This window comes from Neoarius graeffei, chromosome 20, assembly GCF_027579695.1.
Source record: "Neoarius graeffei isolate fNeoGra1 chromosome 20, fNeoGra1.pri, whole genome shotgun sequence".
In the NCBI taxonomy this organism is placed as follows: Eukaryota; Metazoa; Chordata; class Actinopteri; order Siluriformes; family Ariidae; genus Neoarius; species Neoarius graeffei.
This window is the reverse complement of record NC_083588.1, coordinates 59,961,376-59,976,525: the sequence shown is the minus strand read 5'-3', so window position 1 is coordinate 59,976,525 and position 15,150 is coordinate 59,961,376. Positions and strand designations below refer to the sequence as shown.

At 40.1% G+C, this 15,150-nt stretch overlaps 1 long non-coding RNA gene across 1 annotated transcript; it reads right to left on the bottom strand.

Moving 5' to 3' along the window:
• Positions 1–1,689: 1,689 nt before the first annotated feature.
• LOC132869328 (uncharacterized) lies at positions 1,690–2,913 on the bottom strand. The gene is made up of 4 exons (XR_009650932.1): positions 2,847–2,913; positions 2,700–2,770; positions 2,533–2,591; positions 1,690–2,424 (listed from the first exon to the last, which is right to left on the bottom strand). It is a non-coding gene; the product is annotated as an uncharacterized LOC132869328 (long non-coding RNA).
• Positions 2,914–15,150: the final 12,237 nt, after the last annotated feature.

Genomic DNA, 15,150 nt, shown 5'->3' with positions numbered 1-15,150 from the left:
ACAAAACCTGTTCAAATTTAAGCCTAGGATGTGCTTCTAATGATCTGCTAGCCTCCTCAATCCAGTCCTGTACAGACATATTATCAACAGACATTTTCCCAGAAAATCTTGGGCATTTCCTTTCACGTGGTACACATACAAGGCGCTCAACTGGAGTTGCGTCAACTACATTACTGGATGGGACCTGGGGAGAGTCGGATGAGGTTGAAGACCCTTCCACACCCCTAAGACACTGATTATCAGCTTTAAGCTGACTCACCATCTCAGTCAATGCCCTAACCTGGTCTTCAAGGGTCTCTTCAGAGGACATAATGACTGGATCGAAGCCAACTCCAAACCCGGTGAGTGCTGATTGTTCTTCTCTGTAACTACTGTTTTTCCCTTTTACTAAATGCCTAACTGACCACCTCCAAAAATAATAAAAATAAGTTTGATGATAAAGCAAAAAGAAAAAGAAACAAAAAGACAACTAAGCAAATTTATACACAACCTCTTGATCCTGCTGGCTACGCCAAAATGTAACCTGAACAACCTTACGTTTATCCTAGGTCAGAATCAATTGAACCAATGAGTACAAAGACTCACTATTCCCCCACTATGGCTATTCAACTGAATGAATAAAGCAAGAGGCTGTGTACAAAAATAAAACACTTTTTTTTTTTTTTTATTTGCTACCAAATACAAACAAATACAAAGTAAAAAGGACAGAATGAAACAAATCAATACATACACATGACATACAACAGAAGCACTGACGTAACTAACAACAATTTCAAAGGCTGGACAATACTACTAATATGTTAACAGAGATGTAACAGAACACATGAAGACAAATTCGACAAAGATAAACAAGAGCTATATTGCTGTATAGAGGAGGATGGGTGGGGTTGATTAGGGGTAATGAATGTGCATATGAGATAGAGGAGGGTAGGTGGGGGAGATTTGGAGGGGTTTTGGGCCTTGAATTATGGGTGGAGGGACAGTGTGTATATGTTGGGGGGGAGCGGGATATGTGAAAGTAAGCACGTGTGTGTGTGTGTGTGTGTGTGTGTGTGTGTGTGTGTGTATATATAAGCAGTGCTGGTCTGTGTCGGGCCAGGGAGAAGGAAACTGGATCATAATGAAGGAGAGAGGGGGAGGGGGAGTATTATTTTATTTGCTAATCATTTGTGTTAGCAAATTTTTTATAGATAGAAATTCTAAAAATAATAGTTATTTAATAGTTAATTATGATGACTACCTGAGCACCTGTTATGGCTATGGTGCCAGCCCCCCCTGCCCAAGCTGATTCATGATGGGACGACAGAGGGGAGGGGGAAGTACTGCATGAGGCAGGGCTCCGGGCCCCGACGCCCCATGCACCGACGCCCCATGCACCGACACCAGCCCCCCATAGCCTCCGCACAACACGCCCTACCTATCCTATATATGACTGTATATGACAAGAATGTGTGCCTTCTCTAAAATGTACTGCATTAAAAGAAGAGATGTATTTGCATTAAAAGAGGCAAGGAGTGCAGCGAAGCACTTTAAAACACTTTAATAATTGATATCTTTTTTTAGTTAAGCAATGAGCCACAGGATGTTATCAAAAACACTGCAACGGGCCAAAGCCCCACTATTAGTATGAATTGCCTTATAAAACAAACAAATCATTCAAATATACAAATAAAAAAAAAAATCACCCCTAACAAGGGCACACACAATAAGCTATAAGGGGCGAGGGGGAAAAAGACAAAAAGAGCCAGCCGGAAAAGAAAGCCCACAGGGGCGCAGCAAGATCTTACACTACACTGCTAAACTACTATATTCAGCTCAGCAATACACCACACTCAGGCAGCAAATGTACTACACCACTAAGCACTATGACTAAGGTAACTATGCACCACACTCAGACAACAAGTATACTATATCACGTCAGTGCTATCGTCAGTTTAAATCCACTACACTCATCCCGAGGGTCACAGTCACAGTATATCAACAAACTCACCCACCACCCAGGCTGGTACGACCAGCGTATGCACCAAGCCCAAGTGGCAGGGATATTATGCTAGTTCACTACACACATATAGAACTTCGTAGCACCACACCACACAGGCTTGTATGACCAGCACACTTGCCAAGGCCGAATGGCATAAGCTAAGAATAAGCCCTCACAACCTCTTGTGCTTCCCTGCCCCGGCTGACAAAAGTGGGAAAAGGGAATAGACCTCGCCGGATAAATATACAAAATAAGGAAATAAACAAATAAACTAAACAAAAGTGGAGGTGGTTTTACACACGCTTACAACACACTATAACAAGGCATTTCACTGTGGGTCTTATGCTGATGGCGATTAGACTACCCTACAGGGCATTAAACAGACCCACATTAGCTTTTAAAGTAAACCTTACAATGGGAAAAACAGTGACTACAATAGGCTCCTGCAATTAACAAAATATCTCAATTAATCACCTGTTCATCAAGCTAACATTCACATAATACATTTAAACATGTTAATATACATAAAACTCATATAAACATTAAGCTACCTGTTACTGTTACGCTGGCATCATACCATACAGGCAGGAACAGTCTTTGGCACGATTAACTACAAAACAATTGCATGTTCACTACCGTGACATTCATACTATCATAACATTCATACAGTTCCCATTTCTATTCAAATAGTTAGACTTTATTAAGACATAACATTTACCTTCTTATAATCCCCACTACGCATACCAGTAGACTATCCTTTTCCACTTAGACGTCGCGTGGGTCAAGGAACTACAAGCTAAAATGCTCGTGATTAGCAAATGAGCTCCACTAAGTATTATGAACAGCAATGAACATGTTTTGATACCTTTGGTGCTGTGCTGTTAGAGACTGCTATCACAAGCCAGGAAAACAGCCGGACTTGCTTAAATACTGCGGGGTAGATAAACACGAGTAAACCTGAGTTCTATATTGATTAACATAGCATAAACTGTATTAAAAGAGGTTTCCCTTACCTGCTCTACGTTATATCACCGCTGGCAAACGCTGCATGCCAACAGTGCTCTCACCACTGCTGCACTGTTAGGTTTCAGACAATCAATGGGCCCGTGTTACAGGCTAAACTAATCTACCTGCATTTCCTCCTCACGTGAGACAATTGAATGTCAGGTGACTCGCTAAACTCCGTTTCTACCCATGTTCCTGATTAGGTGTGGCTAATTACATGGCTTGAAGGCTTCTCCCACTCCCACCCATCACACTAATATAGTAATTTTTACGATTAAAATGATTCATATAGGTAGCGGTCTGAGTGAATGACCTTGATGTCCGTAACGTCACAGCAGGAAGTCTATCGGTCTCATCACCATTTCTGCTATACTAAAACACAGAGCTGACTGCAACGCCGATCCTCTATTTTGAGCTAATTTGTTGCCATGCCACGCAGATATGTTTTTGGCGGGTGCAGCAACATGACAGAGGGTGGATTTATGTTCCATTCATGGCCCAAGAATGTTCAAACTGCAAAGATTTGGACACGTTTTGTGAGAAATTCATGGGCACATTTTATTGAAGACTTGTACAAAACCTCTGATCTGTTGAGGAGCGTTGGCTATAAGCCTGTTTTGAAAGAGGGTGCAGTACCAACAATTAAAGGAAAAGAAAACTACAAGAAAAGGAAAGTAAGATCAGTTGCACCAGTTCTCCCGGAGTGTGAGCCGAGCAGTAATGGCGGAGTACTCAGTATGGAGAAAATGGAAAATGAGTGGATCAGTCATCAGATTTCTCCGCTAGATATGCTTGCCTCAGCAGCAATAGCTTGCCCTTATGTGAAAGAAGTGAATGAACAAAGAACTGAACGTCAGATTGTTTCAAAACAATCGGCCACAAGATCGGGCTTCAAGAAGCGAGAACACAGACAGGTAAGATGCGACTCTCATTTGGTTACATCACAACAAAAACAACAACAACACTCGTTGTTTACCTGCATTTAGATTAATACATGTAACTTGTATTGTGTGTTTAAGTTACTGGTATGAGATTATTTAATTTGCTTCAGAATGTGATTGTCTCAGTTCATCTGATTATTTAATTAGCTTTTTACATTTTATCAGTAAAAATGCATGCATGTACATGTATGTTGCATAAGTTATAACACCCATCCTGTTTTAATGAGAGTTACATGGGACTGTCAGTTCAATTCCATCCAATTCTCTAGATGGCTTTGTTCTCTGGCTTTATTTCTTAAGGTGGGGGCCTCTGTGGCCAACGTGTTACTATCGGATTCACTTTCTGATGGTTCGAACTGATACGGTTCTAAATGTATAGCAGTAGCATGCACACACTCCAATTTCAGGACTATCACAGTCAGATGGATTACTATCTGAGGAATCCGAAGAATCGCCAATAAATCCAAATGAAGAGGCCATTGCAACCACTCTCGCCTGCCGAGTCTGGCTTTGGTCTATAACTGTCAAAGGCCTCGGCCTTAAAACCGGTTACCACAGTGACATCACGCACTCAGGCATGGCTGGCTCAGCGGAGCAGCTCGAATGCCAACTTTGTGGTCAGTTTTAACTCTCAAAAATATATTTTTTTATTCCCATTTATGCAGCATACAAGACTCAAGGATGGAGATACTATCCACTCAGAAATGTATTTAAAAATAAAAGGTTCTGCATATTTCCTTTAAGGTACAAAACACTTAAGTTGTCTACTGGTAGTGTGCATGAGGTAAGCGTTAGGGCTAGAAACCTAATAGTATACCTAGAAGGGTAATTGCAGTATACTTCAAAACTAAAAAGTGGACGACATGTATATAACCAGTAACTAATAGTACAGTATATTTCCAAAATGCTATAAAGTATACTTTTATAAACTAAAAAGTGGACTAGAAGTGTGTAATGAGTAAACCAATAATACATTTCCAGTATTCTACAAAGTATACTTTAGTAAACTAAAAAGTGGACTAGAAGTATAAAACAAGTAAACTCATAGTACTGTATATTTCCAGTACACTATGAAGTGTGCATTTGTAAACTAAAAAGTGGACTACAAGTATAGAACTAGTAAACTATTAGTATATAACTTTATTTGTGGTATACTTGCAGTACAAAATAAAAAATACTAGTTGTATACTCAGAGTTTACGTCTCTTAGACTTGAAGTATACTTTTTATAAACTAAAAGTGCACCAATTTAGTCCCAATAAGTATTAGATTAGTTTACTTACAAGTATACTGTAAGTACATTGATATCAGTATACTTAATACACAAAAGTATACTTATGGAAATACACTTTAACTTTACTTAAGTATACTTAATAAAATTAACTTGAAGTATACTTCTTTTTGATAAAGTAGGGAATAACGCACTTAGCTTTTAAGTGCAATGAGACAAATCCTACTGCCCCCCATGTATAAAAGCTAAAAACGTATACTGCTTTTAACAGCATGTTACCTGAGGAATAAAATATTACTTGAATACAGTTTACTTGAGAACGCAATGTGCCGTAACTGCATCTCATTATTACTCACCTCACTCTGCAGTCACGACTTGCTAGCTAGCTCGTTAAGAGGGGGGAGGGGGGGTCAGGAAAGCTGGTAAGAGTAGATTAGATGGTATGATAAAAGAACATTAGATACAATGTACAGTGTTATACTTCAGAAAGTCACATGAAAGTGTGACACCGAGCCGACCAACCGCCTCTTCAGTCTTTCCCATGCTTGTAGTCCAATAAAAAGACAACACACACTGACTTTGAATCACTATAGAGTTTAATTTTGATTTACAGTGCAGTAAAGTTAGCACGTTAAATTAACAGTAACACAAAACAATGTTCAACTACACAACTTGGTCACAAATTGTTCGTCAGATAACAATATTTAAACACGTCTTACCTTTAGGAAACTGGCAGTCCATGAAATGCTGAAGTGTGTGGCAGACATTGATGGCTGTGGCGCAAATGGCCTTGACCGGAAGTGTAAGGTGATTAAAAGTAAATACCTCTCAACGAGTAAAATTCATCGATTTCCTGCATCTTTGACTTTCAAACTAAAATGCAATTAAATTCTGCTCATTTCTTCACAGCTGATTTTATTCAAAACGAAAAAACTGAGTAAAATGCAATCATCAAATCGTTCGAGTTTGTTGTATTCAGCTCAATATGATGCCAAGCTGCATAAAGTCTTTTTTATTATTTACAGGTTACTATTATTTATTTACTAAATATTAATTAACCCGAATCCCAGTTTTTACAGTGTCGTTTCCTTACATTTTGATAAAAAAATAGAAAATATTCTACACAGGTACAAACCAAAATGAATCTGAGACCAATTATGAATGCGAGTGATGTAGCTGAGTTTGAGGAACTGTCCAAGCCAGAATGCAGTTCTTTCCAGGGGCCACGCCTATTTCTGCATCAGATATGGATACTGGGAGGACTAATCGTGTCTTTGCATTACACCTCTACTAGCCTGATCTGTAATGGCATCTTCCGAATATTTCCCAGATTATTATTATTTTTCTCATCTCATCTCATTATCTGTAGCCGCTTTATCCTGTTCTACAGGGTCGCAGGCAAGCTGGAGCCTATCCCAGCTGACTACGGGCGAAAGGCGGGGTACATCCTGGACAAGTCACCAGGTCATCACAGGGCTGACACATAGACACAGACAACCATTCACACTCACACCTACGGTCAATTTAGAGTCACCAGTTAACCTAACCTGCATGTCTTTGGACTGTGGGGGAAACCGGAGCACCCGGAGGAAACCCACGCGGACACGGGGAGAACATGCAAACTCCGCACAGAAAGGCCCTCGTCGGCCACGGGGCTCGAACCTGGACCTTCTTGCTGTGAGGCGACAGCGCTAACCACTACACTACCGTGCCACCCTGTACACATCAAAATAAAAATATGCCATTTCTTCAGGAATATAGTGTAACACACAATACAGTGTGCATAATATACAGTAATGCAAGCTGATTCGACAGGACACCTGAACACTTCTGGATGGAAGAAATCAGCGCTAAAAAAAAGTCGCTAATCACATAATGAGCATCATCATGTTGACGATTTGTGTTGTGCACAATTTCTTAACAATAAAATTGCATTAATAATAGTTTTCCACCGTGCTGTGACTTTCCACAACGTGCAATCATCGCATTGCTAACAAAATGAAATACAGAATATAATCAGAGGTTTTGAATTTCTTAGTGTGTGTGTGTGTGTGTGTGTGTGTGTGTGTGTGTGTTGCTTTTAACAATAGATAATGTCACAAAGGAGCTATGGAGACATGAGCTTAATTATATCCGTGACCCAATTACTAAAACACAAACAGTAAGTTATATTAAGAAAGGAAACAGAAAAAAAAATTATCAGCTTTGAATTTGTGGTATAACATTCCATCAATTGAAAGTACTTTCACGTCTGATGTTTATCCAGGATTATTATGACACCAAGAGTGCAAATAAAGTCTTAATTGGTGGGTTTCTTAGCCTTTTTGTACCCTTTCAGTATGACCAAATTTCCTCCTGGTCAATTACAATTTAATATAAAGTCAACATTTCTTTTTGGCCATAATATGCTTAATTAGCATACTGGGTTGAACAGGAATGTATAATATATTATCTCATTACAGTGGCACCTGTCAAGTGGTGGGATATATTAGGCAGCAAGAGAACCGTCAGTTCTTGAAGTTGATGTGTTGGAAGCAGGAAAAATGGGCAAGCGTAAGGATCTGAGTGACTTTGACAAGGGCCAAGTTGTGATGGCTTGATGACTGGGTCTGAGCATCTTCAAAATGGCACATCTTGTGGGGTGTTCCTGGTATGCAGTGGTTAGTACCAAACAAAAGTGGTCCAAGGATCCAAAGGATAACCGGTGAACTGGTGACAGGGTCATGGGTGTCGAAGGCTAGCCCATATGGTCCAATCCAGAAGAACAGAAGAGCTACTGTAGCACAAACTGCTGAAAAAGTTAATGCTGGCTAAAACAGAAAGGTGTCAACATTAACTTTTTCAGCAGCTTGTGCTACAGTAGCTCTTCTGTAGGATTGGACCATAAGGGCTAGCCTTCGTGCCCCATGCGAATCAATGAGCCTGCAAGACTGAAGAGGCAGTCGGTCAGCTTGGTGTCACAGTTTCATGTGACTTTCTGAAGTATAACGCTGTATACCATATCTAATGCTCTTTTATCATACCATCTAATCTACTCTTACCAGCTTTCCTGATTCCCCCCCCCCTCCCTTAACGAGCTAGCTAGCAAATCGCGACTGCAGAGTGAGGTGAGTAATAATGAGATACAGTTACGGCACATTGTGTTCTCAAGTAAACTGTATTCAAGTAATATTTTATTCCTCAGGTAACATGCTGTTAAAAGCAGTGTACGTTCTTAGCTCTTATACATTTTCTTTTTGGGGGGGCATTAGAGTTTGTCTCATTACACTTAAAAACTGATTGCGTTATTCCCTCCCTTAACAAAAAGAAGTATACTTAAGTTAAAGTATATTTCCTTAAGTATACTTTTGTGTACGAAGTATACTGATATCAATGTACTTACAGTATACTTGTAAGTAAACTAATCTAATACTGCTTGGGACTAAATTGGCACACTTTTAGTTTATGAAAAGTATACTTTAAGTCCAAGAGACATAAACTCTGAGTATACAACTAGTATATTTTTTTATTTTGTACTGCAAGTATACCACAAGTAAACTTATATACTAATAGTTTACTAGTTCTATACTTGTAGTCCACTTTTTAGTTTACAAATGCACACTTCAAGTGCACTTAAACGTAAGGTACAAATATTTTAATACTTTATTCCACTTTTGTTAAGTATATCCTGATCAAAAGTTTAAGTATAAGCTTAATATACTTAGACTTTTCTCTATACTTTTCAGTATAAACCAAGTATACTTATGTATAACTTTATTAAGTATATTTCTGATAAATAAATAAAAAGTCAACTGAAAGCCTACTCTCTTATTTTTAGTTTAAAAGAAGTATACGAGAAGCACACTTGAATAAGCTTCTTTTTTGTAAGGGCTCCCTCTTTCTCTCTTTTTTAAAATTTGGTGTTATTTTCATCAATACTCTGTTCGTGTGGTTTGTGCCCACTCTGGGTTTCTCTGAAGAGGCTGCTGTTGGGCTTCACCGCAGTTAACGCAGCTCTCAGTTTCTTTTGACCTGACGCAGTTTCATTTCTCTGTTCACATGACACTGAGACCACAGCAGGAGATTCAGATGGTATAAGCGGCCTTTTTCACTGTTTCTCTGTCGGAGTAAGCTGTGAAACAGTGCTTGTAGCTCCTGCTGTCTCATTACATCGTGTTGCGTTTGTAACTGTTGGGTTGAGGTCGGTAAATTAGCGCATGGTGCAGACTGTGAGCTGCCAGAGATTCCGTCAGTCCGTCTTTCTGCGACGACCCATCGAACATTATACAGATTATGTCAGCATGTCACACTGTATATCTGTATAGCCAATATTTATCCTCATCTCATCTCATCTCATCTCATTATCTCTAGCCGCTTTATCCTGTTCTACAGGGTCGCAGGCAAGCTGGAGCCTATCCCAGCTGACTACGGGCGAAAGGCGGGGTACACCCTGGACAAGTCGCCAGGTCATCACAGGGCTGACACATAGACACAGACAACCATTCACACTCACATTCACACCTACGGTCAATTTAGAGTCACCAGTTAACCTAACCTGCATGTCTTTGGACTGTGGGGGAAACCGGAGCACCCGGAGGAAACCCACACGGACACGGGGAGAACATGCAAACTCCGTACAGAAAGGCCCTCACTGGCCACGGGGCTCGAACCCGGACCTTCTTGCTGTGAGGCGACAGCGCTAACCACTACACCACCGTGCCGCCCCCAATATTTATCCTTTCTAATTAATTTGCCTGATAATGTTTCAACCACTGCAAGTCTTCCTCAGGTGTCAATGAAAAGGAGGACACAGTTAATACTCTTCAAGTAAAGGATCTACATAGATTCATGTTAAATGTGTAATTTGCCATATTTTATGGGAACAAATCTACTATAATGGTGTCTGACAAGTTTGACTCTACTCTCAATGGCTACTGGGTTATTTAAATGCAGATCCAGGATGAGTTTCATAGAATCACAATGGTGCACCTGGAATCAAAGATCATGTCCAAGCTGGATGAACACACTCCCTGGCTTCTGAACCTCTTCCAGTCCAAGGGAGGAACTCTGGGGTTGAAGTTGCAGCCCATCCTACTCTAGCTATCCTTCAATGAGTATAATTCAATGAGCCTTTCAGATTTTTCAGGTGTAGGTCATAAGAAGAATTTTCCAGACACCCAATTATTTTTGTTTAGTGGACTGAAAGCTACTGATTTCGAATCACAGACTTCCAATTTTATTATTTTTTTCAAATAGAGCAATTAGTGATTTTAGGGCCACGTGTCCCTAAATTCTCCGCTATTTTTTCCTGCTTCACCATGACCCAATTCAAGATACTACATCACGCATCATGTGGTGGGCTTTCCCTGTTCACGCAAGGCATTGTGGGATACGAATTTGAAACAGGAGAGGAAAACGGCATACTCTGATAAGTTATCGCTAGTTGTTTGCACTACGGCAGCTGTTCTGGTTTGCTAGACCACCAGCTGTCTCATTCACTCTCAGTACAACTGCTAAGACAAGTCACGTGACTGAAACCCAAGAATCTCAAGGATCTCAGGTACACATTTGAAGTCTTCCAGAAACTATTCCTTATGCTGGATTGTTCAAACCTGTCCCCCAAAGTCAACAGCCTCAAGAATAAGCTACTAGCTTAAGAAAATTGACCCTTGTGGAATGAAAGGGAATTGCTGGGTTTCAGTCACGTGACTTTTCTTAGCGGTTTTACCGGAAGTGAAATAGCTGGTGGTCTAAAGGCTACTGTAGTGCAAACAACTAGCAATAGCTTATCAGAGTATGCTCATAATCTAGAAATCACTGCTCACTTTAGATATATTCAGAAGATTGCTATGTGCAATGGAATCGACCACTACAGTCTGGGAAAGAAGGATTTGTCATACGATCTCCAAAACTACCCTTCAGTCGAGTTCCCCGACATCTCGAACTATCTGGTGTTGCAGACGTCCTTCTACACCGCAAAACAGATGAAAGCGTGGAAGAGTATGGAGGCTTACGACTTTTTTGTATGTGGCTGGGTAAAGGACCTCGGGATCAAGTCGCTGCCGAATGAATCCTGTATTGTTTTTGCGCATGTAAGTATTTTTTTTAAGCTTTTCATTCGTGTCTTTACAACGAAGCGCTGCAAGTTGAAGTGTAAACAAACAGTTGGCTTGATTCTCACTTGTGTTGGCTCTTATCTCTCAGGTAAATCATTCACAAAGATCATCAGAAACCCCTTTAAAGACCTGGATCTTAGTTAAACGAGACGGAGAAGTGATCACGGCGCATTGTAACTGTACGGCTGGGGAAGAATTTTGTCGCGACCTTCATGCATATGGACTTTGTGAGGAGGAAACAAAGAAACAGCTGGGGACTTTAGCACTTCGTGACTTAAAAAAAAGGTTCCGTAAAATAATGACACATAGCAAGAAAAGTACTTGGAAAACACTAAGGACAGAGCTGAGAGGGAAATACAAACCTTTCACTAAGTGATCACTGCAAACTTGAGCATACTTCGACTTGGCTCCCTTCGATTTCACTGAGAGGTTCAAAAGCCACCTTTCTTGACGTCTTTTTGTGAAATCCTGTGTTCGTTCACCCGTTTTTATTAGTTCACAGGGAACCTTGAAGAAACTTTTATCAGTTTCATGGTTTGATCGATTCGAACAACCTAAAACAACGCAAGCATAAGGCATTTTTTGTGCGAGCAATGCACCTTCTCCGTATAAACGCTTTGTCAGCTGAGCTTTGGTAGACCACCAGCTAAAGTTTTGAATAATGAATGAGGTGGTTCTGACGTCACGTGAAACCCAAGAATTGTTGTTCAGGTCATCATTGAGGGGAGTGTGTGGTGGCCATTATTGCATACATGTCAACCTATACGGAATGTCCGTATTTTATACGGATTTGATTCAATAAACCTAGTATATGGGCGTATAAATAAAGTTATACGGATTCTTTAAAAAAACTTCAATATTTATTTAGAGCTATAATCAATTCCCACGATGATAAAAGAGCGCATAACATTTACAAACATACTGTACACCACAGACAGCCAGTAAAGAGTCTTATGAAATCGCGCGTTATCTTGTGGTAGCGAGACTTCGTTCCACTTTTGATCATGCGCACACCGCATTGCGAGAATCCCGCCAACCGTGAAGTCATAGACATATAAACATAGACGCCGCCTTCTGCGTAGAATCATACGTCATCCTCGCCGCCATATTGGATGTGGCAAAGTGGAGATTCTTCAGCCGTCTCTGGTATAGCGTCTAGACAGTAGCCGAGAATAAAGATGCCTCATTCATGTGCTGCGTTTAACTGTACCAACAGGTTTACCGTCCAAACGAGATCACATGGGATTACCTTTCACAGGTGAGACTGGAAAAATACTTTTCACTGTATTTGGTCATTATAACGTAATTTTACGAACAGATTTTCCTGACTTTGTGGCTAATATGAAGTCTCGTGCATAATAGCCGCTCGGTGAAACCTGTCTCCAAACAACGAAGTATTTCCTTCGTAACTATGCTGATAACACTTTGTTTTTGTCAAACATTGGCGCTTTGTATTCATTCTGAAGGTTTATTGTTATTAATATTGAATAAAAAGTAACTGGGATATATCATTGTTAATTATCATTCAAATTTTAGGTAAATTATTTTAATTTGCATCTTATACGGATTTTATAAGGGAAATACGGATTTTGGAGGTTGGTTATACAGGTTTGATTGACCAAAGGTTGACATGTATGTTATTGTAGCAAAACTATTTACAAATATGACTGAAATATGTACGAGTTTTGTGAATGTGTACAATAATCTACAAATCTGTATTTGGATTTGTGTACAAGTGTATATAGCTCTGTAAATGTGGAGATAAATATACATGTATAGATCAATACATCTGTGACAAATCTGTAAACTTTTGATTTTTTCTGATTAAATACACATGGATTGAGTTACAGTTACACAACTATCCACTCACATTTGTAAATTGTTTTGGCACAATAATGGTCCCATTGGAGCGGCATCATGTTTCTGATCACAGGCAGCTGTTCTTGGACCTTTTGATTCCAATGTGTGCACCAGAGACGCATTTTTTACGTTTTAAATCAGGAACTTGAATTTGCACATGAATTAATGTGATTTGTTGAAGTCAGTCACATTTTAGCAATTTAATTTTAAAAAGTATTTTTTTTTCAGTCTGAAAACATTGTCGGAATTTAAGTGCAATTTGTCAGGTAAAACAAATTGTGGACAATTAAGCCAATGGTGTAGCATAAAAGATGACACCGTTATCAACATGACGGACAAACAGATCACCAGGATGAGCCGGTCCTGGGATCGAGATGCTGACCTCTTCTGTTCCTCGGACCTGCCTGGTCCATCCTGGTGCCCTGTGTCTGGTTGGAGTCTCATCGCATCGCTCCTGTGGAAGACGGCCCCATGTGGACAGTTGGGGGTTGCGCCTGGAGGACGCTCTGGACTCTTGCAGTGCTGCTTTTGTGGCTGGGGACTGCAGTTGACTTGCTGACTTTGGGACTACGGTTGTCGTGAACGGTTTTGCGCTCGGGTTTCCGTCAGTGGGGGGTTTACAGCATCAACGAAGCTGACTTTATGTTAGGACTGTTAATGTTATAGTCATGTTGTCTGTTGTTGCCCAAGTGAGGATGGGTTCCCTTTTGAGTCTGGTTCCTCTCGAGGTTTTTTCCTCGTGTCGTCTGAGGGAGTTTTTCCTTGCCACCGTCGCCACAGGCGTGCTCATTGGGGATAGATTAGGGATAAAATTAGCTCATATTTAAGTCGTTCAAATTCTGTAAAGCTGCTTTACGACAATGTTTATTGTTAAAAGCGCTATACGAATAAACTTGACTTGACTTGACCAGGATACAGTTTATCTCTGTTGTACACACTGTACAATACTGTACATGGTTACTCTCTTATAGCCACTCTGTGTATTTTATTGTTGTATTTTGGCTTTTTGCACTTGGAAAATGTTGTATTTCAATGTTTAGATGCAAATAAATGTTTACCTGCTGTTCCTTTTAAGCCTGTTGTTCAACTGACTCAACTTAATTAAGCTGTGGTATCAAAAATACATGATTTTGTGTAGAAATTTCGGCAATGGAGTGACATGCAATATTATTGAATAGTTTTAAAGTCCTGTGAAAACAATTAAATCTGTTATTTAAACCATTTATTTGGGTATGGCTATAAAAGAATAGTAATTTAAATGTAGTGAATGTGCTAAACAATGTGATCAAATATGAGTTGTTTAATTTAATTTATTTTAGGCGGCACGGTGGTGTAGTGGTTAGCACTGTCGCCTCACAGCAAGAAGGTCCGGGTTCGAGCCCCGTGGCCGGCGAGGGCCTTTCTGTGTGGAGTTTGCATGTTCTCCCCGTGTCCGCGTGGGTTTCCTCCGGGTGCTCCGGTTTCCCCCACAGTCCAAAGACATGCAGGTTAGGTTAACTGGTGACTCTAAATTGAGCGTAGGTGTGAATGTGAGTGTGAATGGTTGTCTGTGTCTATGTGTCAGCCCTGTGATGACCTGGCGACTTGTCCAGGGTGTACCCCGCCTTTCGCCCGTAGTCAGCTGGGATAGGCTCCAGCTCGCCTGCGACCCTGTAGAACAGGATAAAGCGGCTACAGATAATGGATGGATAATTTATTTTAGTCAGTGAATCAGATATTTAGTAAATATAAATCACTTTTCCTTGTGAAATTTATTTGGATTTACGAAATATTTTTGGGCTACACAGCTCATCATATGGCATGCTATTAGTAACTCCAACACATTTTAAAGGAGAACTGAAGGCAAATTTTTTATTATCAAAATTCTATTTATCTCATTTTATTAAATACAGGAATGCATGTTTGATCGCTATTTTGTCACTGCTATGGCAAGTTCTGAGTGTTTGAAATATGCTCTGTAATATATCAGTTCGTATGTCAAAGCAATGGCCGTAAACGAGATTCGGTGAGACCTGTGCGAGACATCGTAGGACGGAAG